Genomic DNA, 12,123 nt, shown 5'->3' on the forward strand with positions numbered 1-12,123 from the left:
TTTCTTTTCTCACTTCCATCATAATTTGTCTGAGCCATCTTCCTATAAAGAGGCTATGATCCTCTTTGGCAGCAGGCCATGGCTGAGGAACTTTCTGCCTTGCACAAAACAGTGGGACCTGGTACCTCTTCTACCAGGAAAACATGCTATTGGGTCTCGGTGGGTATACAAAATTAAAACAAAGTCTGATGGGAGTTGAGCGTTATAAAGCTCGTCTTGTTGCTAAAGGATTCTCACAACAATATGGTATGGATTATGAAGAAACATTTGCTCCAGTTGCCAAGATGACTACCATTCGCACTCTTATTGCAGTTGCATCTATTCGTCAGTGGGATATTTTTCAGATGGATGTCAAAAATGCGTTCTTAAATGTATGAGGAGGTTTACATGGTACCTCCATCAGGTGTTTCTCATAATCCAGGGGAGGTGTGTAAGTTAAAGAGGTCTCTTTATGGTCTCAAACATCCACGGGCTTGGTATTTTCCAATGTGATTACATCTCTTGGATTATTCTAGTAATGACTCTGCTTTATTTCTAAAGATTACTTCTCATGGTCGTATCATACTCTCTTTATATGTTGATGACATGATTATCACAGGAGATGAGTTGATGGGAAGCTGAAATTACGGTTAGCACAACAGTTTGAGATGAAGGATTTAGGTCCTCTCCGCTATTTCTTGTGAAGTTGCTTATAGTATATTCATTCTTGAGCAAGCTCGTCTCTCTGATACTCGAGCAGTTGATACCCCCCTTGAGGTTAATGCAAAATATGTCTCCTCCGATGGTGTTCCTTTATCTGATCCCACTCTATATCGTACGTTGGTTGGCAACTTGGTGTATCTCACCATTACTAGACCTGATATTGCTTATGTACATATTGTTGTCTCTCCTACTACAATGCATTGGGCAGCTGTTCTTCGCGATATCTTCGAGGCACTCAATCATCCTCTTCCTTGGAGCTGCATGCTTACTCTGATGCTATTGGGCTGGTGACCCTACTGATCGTAAGTCTACCACAGGGTTTTGTAGGAGATTCACTTATTGCAAGACAATCGTATCTGATATGACCCACTCCTATGTACTGTGATAACAAGAGTGCCATTCAAATTGCCCATAACTCAGTTTTCCATGAGCGCACAAAGCACATTGAGATTGATTGTCATCTTACACGTCATCATCTTCAACATGGCACCATTACTTTGCCATTTGTTTCCTCCTCTATGCAGATTGCAGATTTGTTCACAAAATCACATTCAGTTAAACGTTTTCGTTTTCTAACTAACAAACTCTATGCTTCCTATTCTTGGTTGTGTTAAGATAGATAGGGGTAGTTTTGTCATTCATCATGTTATTTTTCTGTATATATATTTCCCTATGCTATGTATTATGATCAATTTGGTGATAATAAAACCCTAGCCGTTTCTTTATCTCTTTTCGCTATGGTTTTCTATCTATGTTAACATTAATAATTGTTATGTATAATATTGTGTGTATGATTTGTGATTGTAATGCATGATTGGATTGTAAATTGTGATTAAGTGGACTTAGCATTCTTTTATTAATTGTAGAGTCAAATTGTTAATAGTTGGATTGTATAGATAGTTGGGAATAAATAAGGATGATTAACAAATAAAACCCCCACACCATATGTCTAGGATAGCTTCCATCATTGCCCCCGGGACATAGCTGAGTTAGTTACGATGCAGCAGAGTTGCAGAAGAATAGGATAACTTCCATCATTAAGTCCATGAGAGACAACCCTGACCTCTACTATATTACCTGAGTGATGATTAGAGATTTGGTTTATTGTAAATTTTAATTTTGAAGGGTGTGAGTGACAAAACAAACAAAAGAAAATAAATAAAATAAAATAAAATAAAAATTTAACAACCCAAAAACACTCCATCAGGTAGTGACATCAATATTTCAAGGATTAAACAATGACATAGAATTCTAAGTTGTAGGCAGAATAATTCTTCTTGGATCTGAATAGTTTCTCACTAAAGAAAACAACAGATCGTCTATTGGGGCCTTAATGGACCAATACGGTTTTGTGAAAAAATTGGAATGCCATCAATTGATGAAAGTCGTAATTGACTTCAAAATCGAAATCTACGTTTCGCGTAGATAGATTTAGACTATTAATTTGCTCAAAATCGATTAAGGGTGAATGAGAAATTAATTGTTTAAAGTCGGCCCGAATAACATTAATTATTCATTAATGTTATATATAAGGAAATACATGGGAGAATAGTCCCACATCGAAAATTTTTGATGTGTTTTCTTTCCTTATTAATGATGTTGTGTTAATGGAGTTAACACAAAAAGACCAGGTGCTCTCTTCTCAGGGGCGAGCAGGTGCTCGCACCTGTGAGCCCGCCACCCGCCACGCGCGCAATGCGCACTGGGCGCGCTTTAAGCGCACTTTGCACTTTGCGTCGTCGCGAGCATTGAGGAGCTTAAATTTATGCTCCAGATGACATTGCAGTGCCTACGTGGCACTCGGGTGACGTGTCAGGCTCGTATCTGACGTGGCAATGCCTATGTGGCATCCACGTGGGCAAGAAGAGATGACTGGACTGTTGATTGGGCGAACGGATGGCAACCGTTGATCAAAGAGGTGTGATGGATCGCTTGTGATGCGATCTGGAGCGTTGGATCGCGAAGAGTCACGATCTGACCGCTTGGGATGAGACTTGATCTGAAGCGTCAGATCGAATGGATCATTAGATCCAGATCCGATGGCTGATGACAATAGGCGAGATCTGAGGGTCACAACCCTTCAGATCTGATGGATGAGATTAAAGTGGGCTATGTGAAGGGTTACAACCCTTCAGATTGGACGATCCAGATCGATCCAGCCCAAAGAACACATCCTCTCACCCAAAAGGCATTCAACCTCTTCATTTGGTATAAATAGATCCCTCCAGATGCTGGAAAGATCATCGAATTCATCGATTCAACTCTTCCTTGTGCATTCATCTCATCTAGTGCATTCAAGAGTCCAAAAAGCCTACGAGAAGGTTCGTCGGTCTCGGAATTTGGAGTGCTACTATTCCGAGACGTTCGTCGTTGTATCTTGGGAACGAATTGCTGCTATCCGTTAGCACCGTAGCGGAGCAATATCGTTTACGGAGATAGTGTTGAACACTAGCCTCGACGATCCGTATCAGTTTGCGTACTCCCGGAGCTACCGGAAACAACAATCGTAAACGATATTCTGCAAGCTGATATGGCTACCAACGACGTTCCGACGGCCGTTCCGACCGCCATTCCGACAACAATTCCGCACGGAGAGAAGCCGGAGAAATTCAACGGAGTCGACTTCAAAAGATGGCAGCAAAAGATGCTGTTCTACTTGACAACGCTAAACCTCGTACGATTTTTGCGTGAAGACCCGCCAGCCGCTACGGAAGGTAGCAAGGCTGCTTGCGATGCGTGGTCGCACGGAGATTTCCTATGCCGAAATTATATTCTCAACGCATTGGACAACACGTTGTATAACGTGTATTGTTCATTGGAGACGGCAAAATCTCTGTGGGAATCACTTGAGAAGAAATACAAGACCGAAAATGTCGAGATTGAAGAAATTCATCGTCGGTCGATTTCTGGATTTCAAGATGGTGGATTCCAAGAGTGTCGCATCTCAAGTCCAAGATATGCAATTAATACTGCATGATCTGGACGCCGAAGGCATGAAGCTGAACGAGTCATTCGCAGTAGCCGCGGTAATCGAGAAACTCCCTCCGTCATGGAAGGATTTCAAAAATTACCTGAAGCACAAGCAAAAGGAGATGGGACTGGAAGACCTTATCCTGAGGCTACGAATAGAGGAGGATAATCGAAAGTTATCCGACTCTAGAGGAACAAAGCGGACTGTCGACGAGATGTCCAACCTGGTCGAGCCGAACGCCAAGAAGCCGAAGCAGTTCAAGAAGAAGGCTCAAGCCAAGAAGTTCAAGGGCTCGTGCTACAACTGTGGAAAGTCAGGACACATGTCCAAGGACTGCAGACGCCCGAAGAAGCCAACCAAGGGGCCAAAGGATGCTGCGAACCACGTCGCAACCTCTCTTGAGGACTTGGATCTCACTGCGGTCGTGTTTGAATCCAATACAGTGGAGGATAACCCGAAGCAGTGGTGGATCGATACTAGAGCAACTCGTCATATCTGTTCAGATAGGGCGATGTTCTCCAAGTATACTCCTATAAGTGGAAGGAAGCTCTATATGGGCAATTCCACAACTTCTCTGATTGTCAAACTCGAAAAAGTTATTCTAAAGATGACGTCTGAGAAGGAGCTAACACTCATTGATGTGCTCCATGTTCCAGACATCAGGAAGAACTTAGTTTCTGGATCGGCACTTGTTAAGGCCCGGTTTAGACTAGTGTTCCAGTCCAACAACTTTGTCCTTACGAAAAATGGTGTCTTCATAGGAAAGGGGTACTTTTATTACCGAACGTCAATATTGATGAAACACACAAATGTGAAGTGTGTGTGGAAGCTAAAATGATGAAACTACCTTTTCATTCGGTGGAAAGGTCAACGACTCCTCTAGAGTTAATATATAGTGATCTTTATGTTGTAGAGTTTATTGAGCAGAATGTCACACTTGCTCACTTTGGTGTCGGAAGTCCCCTCATGCAGCTCGATGAGTTTATCCCATAAGTTCTTGGTGCTTATGAATAGGCTGACCCGGTTGAGTTATTCCTTGGTCAACCCACACTGGAGCGTCTGGGTTACCTTGGCATCAGTTTTAATTTTTCTTTTTATGGTTGCGTCCCATTTTTCACATGATTGCGAGAGGCCATCGTTATTTGTGGGGATTGTGAATCGAGTCTGGATTACAATCCATATATTCACTTGTGTCTTGAGGTGATACTTCATTCTACCTTTCCAATAGATGAAGTCCTTATTAGAGAACAAAAATGGTCTGGCAGTGTTGTAGCCTTCCTGATGGGCCATAAGAATCTTATATATAAAATAATAAAAATGAGATGTACCAAGACTTGATCTTGGATTAGCAGTGCGAGATAAAAATAATAAAATTAAAAGTAGAATAAGAACGAAAAAAATTAAAAAACTGCTCGATTAGAGGTTGCACTATGATTGAGCATCCCTCGCTTTGATACCAATTATAGAATCATTAGAAGCGCTAGAGGATGGGGTGAATAGCGCTTTTAAGCGTTTTTACAATCTTCGAAAACTCATATAACTTGCATACGAAAAATAGAATAGGCAGTGGAAAATGACACAAGTGACACGGTTGTTTTACTTGGTTCACAGCCACAGACTGCTACTCTAAGACCCACGATCAGAGATCATTTTCAACGGGCAATTAACTAAGTAACTCCTCTCTGACGAAAGAGAGTTAACAAAAATGAGTAAAATCAGTAACAAGTATACCGACCTAAAATTTAAATACAAAAGTAAAGTAGTAAATAATTATACCGATAGAGTATGGATTTGTAGACTTCGTTGCAACTCCTCGGCGTGACGATAGCATTTCAAATGGAATATCTTCGTGCAGATGGTCGTCGTTGAGTCATAATCAGATGCTCTTAGGGTTCCCCCTCGAGGCTACTTTTATTGATTGATTCGGGCACTTGGAAGCCTTTCTGGGTGCCTCCACATCCTCCCGTCAATCCACTTTCGATGCTGTCTTAGCATCTTTCGAATGCCTGCATCCCTTCCAAGTGCTTGGATGCTGACGTGGAGATTGTCGGATCAACTTTGACTCTGCAACGCCTTATACAAATCGGGCGTCTGGAGGCTGAGGTGTCCCGACCACTAAACTTTACCACCTCATCCCCTCGCTGGCTCGTTTCGTTGATGTCCGATTGCTTGGAACCAATCAAGATGCCTGGACCATCCGATCACTTGGATCCAAATAAGGGCGCCCAGAACACAAAGTTCTAGCCCCTCCTTTCCTGCATTACAAGTTAGTCCAAAACACAAAATGTAACAGGAAAGAAACAGTTTAACAAACTGTTTTGATTTTGACTTTAAGTTTCCAGTGAAATCCAAGGTCAGACTGACGCCTACTGTTCCTGTTACTGGGAATGCATCCTCACCCATTCCACTTGGGAGAATTTACCTTATGCCAATCAAGTCCTGTAGACTTGTTAGACTTTTGCTTAGCCTCAATCCTCGGCCCCCAAGACTTCCACCGCCAGACGTCCAGTCTTCTAGACCTACCTAGACTTCCGCCTGGTGCTCTTGATCCACTAAGACTTTCTATCTAGTCCTCCTCACCAGGACTTCCTTGCCCAGTCCTCCAAACCAGGTCTTCCACTTAATCCTCTAGATTAGGTCTTTCTTTGCCTAGCCTCCAGCGAGGACTTCCACCGCCTAGTCGTAACTACGACTTTCTTGTGTTACCTGTACACTTAGTTCAGCTTATCAGATCATTTCACACACTTAACTTGAACCCTTTATCATTATCAAAACTCAAGTTTGATCATCTGATGCTCCCTGCATCAACAACTTGAACTGTCCTAGCGTCCGAAGCGAGTTCAACCAGGATTAACCTGAGTTGACTTCGGGTTTGGTTCAGCTGCTTCTGTTTGCTTTTCTTATGCTTCCTTAGTCTTGCTTCCAGCTCCTAATTCCTGCAAGATTAGCATACACACAAACAAGTAATATAAGTCTAATTGTAGTCTGTCTAACCTACTAGGGTTACCTAAGTCTTACCTTATAGGTCTAATCTACTAGGCTTACCCTTGTCTAACTTCCAGTTAGAACTAGTCACTAGGTAGACTTTTCACCTGCCAAACATCCGATTATCCTTGACCTGCTTGGACTTTCCTTTACTAAACCTCCAATTAGGACTAGTCACTTAGTAGACTTCCCACCTGCCAAACATCCTATCACTCTTGACCTGCTTAGACTTTTCATTGCCTAACCTCCAATTATGATTAGTCACTTAGTAGACTTCTCACTTGTCCAATCTCACACATCAGGACTTTCTGTCCAGCTTCACTCATTAGGACTTCTCCTGCCTAGCCTCCAACTAGGACTTCTCATTGTCCGATCCAACTAACTAGGACTTCTTGTTCAGTCCAACTGAATAGAACTTCTTGTTAGTCATCTAGTTAACTTTGACCTGACTAGACTTCACTCATATCAAAATATTAGATCATGTTTGGATCAACCCTTGGTCAAACTAACCAGACCTAGGTATATTGTCAAACATTAAAACTCTGGAAGCAGACTGGTGCTCCCTGTACTAACATATTTTGCATACTTTCATCTCTTTTGCATTGATTTCATTCTTATAGTTTGGAGATTTGCTCTTTATATGTTTTTATTGACAAGACATGAATTCAAAGTTAAAATGGAATCAAGAAGACTTGGAATGTGATTTTTTAACATGAAGCACGGTCTGGACATGTCTCCTCAAACGATCATGCTTCATCCAAGGAGTTAGCCGCGAAATAGAGCAAGAAGTAGACATCCTGAGAGAAACACGAGTTGATCATGCTTTTAGGCATGATCGTGTTTTTCTCGATTGCTCGCGAATTTAGATTCTTACACGGTCAGACCATGTTTTTTCACATGGTCGTGGTACGGAGCAACCGCCCCAATATTGTTAGAAGTTTCAATAAATTTAGAAGGCTTTAAAAGGACTCAAAAGCCTTAGAATTAAGGGAGGAGGGGTTTCCTTGTGACAAAGAACACTAGGAGAGCATCGTTTCCAAGGAGCTATCGAGATTCCGTCCACCAAGGACCTTGGAGATCAATTCGTAGATGACTATGGACACCAAGACTAAGTCTTCTCTCTCTTTTCTTCTAGATTTGAGTTCTAGAATGTCTTCTTTCATGTCTTCGTGTTGTAACTCCATTTTCATGGAGTAGTCTCTTAATTCTAGGATAAGTGAGTAGCCCGATACATTGTTAACACCTACTTTATATTTATTCATCTTTTTATATTGCATGACATGTTTGGTTTATGATCTGACTTTAGTATTCATACATGACTATGACACTTGCATGCATTTTCATATCCCACAGGATGTAGGAAAGGACCGAGAGAAACCCAGAGGTTGTTCACGAAAGTAGTTTTAAATCTCACTAGGGCATCATTGGCTATCATATAGCTTAATGAGTTTACCCCGATTTGATATCACAAAGTAGGGAATAACACCTAGAGAACCGTGAGACATCGTGATAGGAGCCTCCCTGAGAAAGCTGTGGCTTTAATAAGATTACATTAAAAGTAGCTATCACGTTCGAGTAGACACATCAGTATTATTCTAAAGTTATATCATGTATCTTAGGATAGACCAGCTTTATAATTACCAAGCACAAAGGTAAAAGGAGTGAATAACAATTAGGGTGTCAATGATTATCGTGGCAAAATCGAAGCCCTAGAATTATTTTCTCTTATCGATTTTTTTTACAAACTCTTCTTGCTTTCTTAGTTCAATTTCTTTCTCACTCAATTTTCTCAATCTTGATTGATTTAGATAACATATTCCACAATTCGGATTAGTACTCAATTTACAATCCTAATGGATGATATTTTATTGCTTGACGACAACTATACACTTGCAAATTTCGCACATCACCTAATAACCCACTCGAACTTGGATCGATTGAGTTTGGGGTGCTCAGGTGTGTGCAAGAGTCGACACACAAGAACTCACTCAAACTCAAGGTGCTCAAGTGAGTGCTTAACAACCCACTCGTACTCCAACTCTGATTGATTGAGTTTGGGGTGCTTAAGCGTGCACTAGAGTCAGCACATGGGAACTCACTCAAACTCAAAGTGCTCGGGCAAGTGCCCAACAACCCACTCAAATTCGAGTTGATCGAGATTGGGGTGCTCGGATGGTGCAGGAGTCAGCACATGAGAACCCACTCAAACTCAAGGTGCTTGGCAGCATGTGGGAGTCAGCACACGGGAACCCCCTTAGACTCAAAATGCTCACGAGCGTGATGTGGATGTGTTTTGGGATGTTATATTTATATAATTTTATTCCCTTATTTGTTGTCACTCACACCCATCAAAATTATTTATTTATTTTATTTACCAAACCACTAACTATCGTTTTAAGTAATATAGAGAGGTTCAGGTCGTCTCTCTTGGACTCATGACAGGGAGTTATTCTAGAACTAGTGTAGGGTTTTTATTATTATTTTATTCATTCCTATCTACAACTTCAATTATTCACAATTGAATAAACAAATACAAAAGAATCCTAAATATGCATAGTAACAAATTGGGATCCTAACAACTTATTCAACATATCCCAGTAATAATTACATGATATTAACCAAACTCAGCATACAATATACATAATATCATTCATACAATACGTACAGATATACAATATAAATTGCACCCATACCTTATACAACAATAATATACATTATAATACATACGACAATTTCAACATACAACATTATAAAATCCATACACACAGTATTGAGTATCATACAACAATACACATCATTCATCCTACATAACGATACAATATGAATTTCATTCCTACAACATGTACAAATATATAAGTTACATTATACTACATACAACAACATACTTTCACTTATTCACATTACTCAAACAACTACACAATCCATGCACATGAATCAACATCAAAACAATCATATAACCGGTTCAACAATTACAATCTTAACACAATTCCAAACACTCAAACTCAACATTAAACATGTTTCTTTACATCAATTGCAATCAAATATTACATTGTATTCCATGGTTCCACATAAAACTCAAGTTACAATTGATCCTTAACAAAAACAAACATTTGATTCAACACACTACACCAACGTCATAGCATTCGACACAAACCTCAGAATTTGATACAACTTAACATGCAGTTCAAACCTAAACATCAACAAAGGCACGTTATTCAACCCAACTCAATTAATTATTTGATACACATCCTAATTCAATTCAAACCGGAACAAACATCAAAACCTAATTAAGCATTTGATACACATCCATATTCCATTCTTATGCAACCCTCTGATTAACACAATTCCTTTACATGATATTATGGAAAGCTTTCAATCAATACTTAGCTCAACAGAACCTCAACACAACAAGCTCATTATCAGAACCAACAACCAACCAAATCTATCACCAAATTGGGGGGGTGGGGTTTCAGATTAAATCAACAAATAACAAACTAAAGAAGTATGCAAACAAAGCTAAAGTAGAATTAGGGTTAGTGTTTTTTCTTCCCTTTCGGTTCAGAACAGGGGAGAAGAGGAGATGGTGGAATGGTGGATGGATGGCCCGAGTCAGCACCAAACAGCAGCGTAGACACCACTTAAGTCAATTCACGCCAATAGGAATGGAAGAACATCGTCGGAATTTTGACGAGCTCAAGTCGGGGAAGACCACGAGTTCAACCGCTGCTCAGCTCTTCCCCTACTGCAAAATCATAGAAAAAGTTAGAAAACCAAACAGAGACTTACCTCGCGTCCTCGGTGGATGAGATGGTCGAAGCACAATCCGACGTCCCGTGCCGAGCTTCTGTGGATGCGGATGGATAGCAAGCTCCGCCGGGTACTCCGCTCACGACGGCACTCACTACTGTGTGGGAAGCCGACAGTTGCCAATCACCGGGCACTCCGCTCATGGCGACAGATCTGCAACCGTCGGGGATAAAGAAGCCGCTCGCCGGGGACTCCGCTCACGGCGAGGTCTCCTGCGAATGCGTCGGTGTTCGTCGACCGTAGAGGTTGCCAGCCACTTCTTCGTTGCTGATCGAAGAGAGGGAGGATGAAGGGAATGGGCGATGGGAGGCGATGGAGGCGGTGGAGGCTCGGGACCGCGATTGGGGAAGAAGAACAGTAGTCGCGATCCTTTGAGAATGAGAAGTAACAGTGAGCCCCCACTCGTTCCCTAATCTTTGTTTTTATCACATTTCAGAACCGGCTGAGCATAGGTTAAATCGCATGTAATTTGGCTTGAACCACAGCTTGTGAATCAGCTGAGCCAATTGCAATTTGGCTGAGCTGAATGTGATTTAACTCGGGTCTGATTAAATTTGGGCTCGAATCTGAATTGGGTTGAATCCATTTTCTTGGACCAGGCCAATTAAATAGGAATAGGCTGAATAGGAATAGGAATGGGCCGATCTGATCCAACTTCTTGGAACGGACCTAATTTAAATCGAATTTGAACCAATTAATCTTGGGTCAGCTTGAACTAAACTCGAGTTGATCCTAGCTGAACCCAATTTGAAACTCTGATTGAGCCAAATTAAATCCATTTTGAACCGGACTCGACCTAGGGTTGAGTTTACTCTGATTGTGGGTTTTTGAATCATTCTTTGGCCCGATTTCAATTAATTGCAATTAGCTTCATTTTAATTTCCTATCAAATCAAATGTCACAAAATTAATATATATAATTATCTCAAAATAATGAAAAAATAGAATGAAAACTAAAATTAATCCAAGATAGAAAAAATTAAGCAAAAAGCCCAATTTCTAATATGAAATGTGATCAAACTGGTCCAATATAATCCTAATCTACCTGGTAAAAATGCTACTTATCAAATCCCCCACACTTATTCTTTCACGTCTCATGAAAGTAAACTATTATACATTATTTCCCACTCTAACACTATCAATCAAATTAGAAAGTTGCAACAATAAGTTAAATAAGAACGTCAAATCTTAAAGACCCAAGCAATTCAGAACTCAATTCTTACATGGATCAACAAAATAGCAATTTTAATCCACCCAAAATAAACTGAGAATGATGACTAAAAAAAATCTCACAGGATAATAGTGTGGTCGTTGATCCTCATAATCATGTAAATAGTGGATCTCTCTCAAGCTACTTATGGTTCATGCACTACCATAGACTTGCTCCTCTTCTAATCTCCACCACTATAATATTCATTAAGTTGCAAAATTCATAAAGGTTTATTACAAAAGAATAATGAATAATATTACAAAAGAATAATGAATAAATGAAAGAAAATAATGTGTAAGGGAAAAGAATGGAGAAAATAGAATCAAGAATATAAGTGGAGGACATAGAAAATCTGATATATACATCATAGATGAATCTATAAAATCATGCCCAATAGATATCAAACCAAGCTAATGTGGGGTGGGTTAATAGTAAGGAAACAACTCCTA

This window comes from Curcuma longa, chromosome 20 (assembly GCF_044706935.1).
Source record: "Curcuma longa cultivar G26 ecotype Majalengka, Jawa Barat chromosome 20, ITB_CL_G26_1.1, whole genome shotgun sequence".
NCBI lineage: Eukaryota > Viridiplantae > Streptophyta > Magnoliopsida > Zingiberales > Zingiberaceae > Curcuma > Curcuma longa.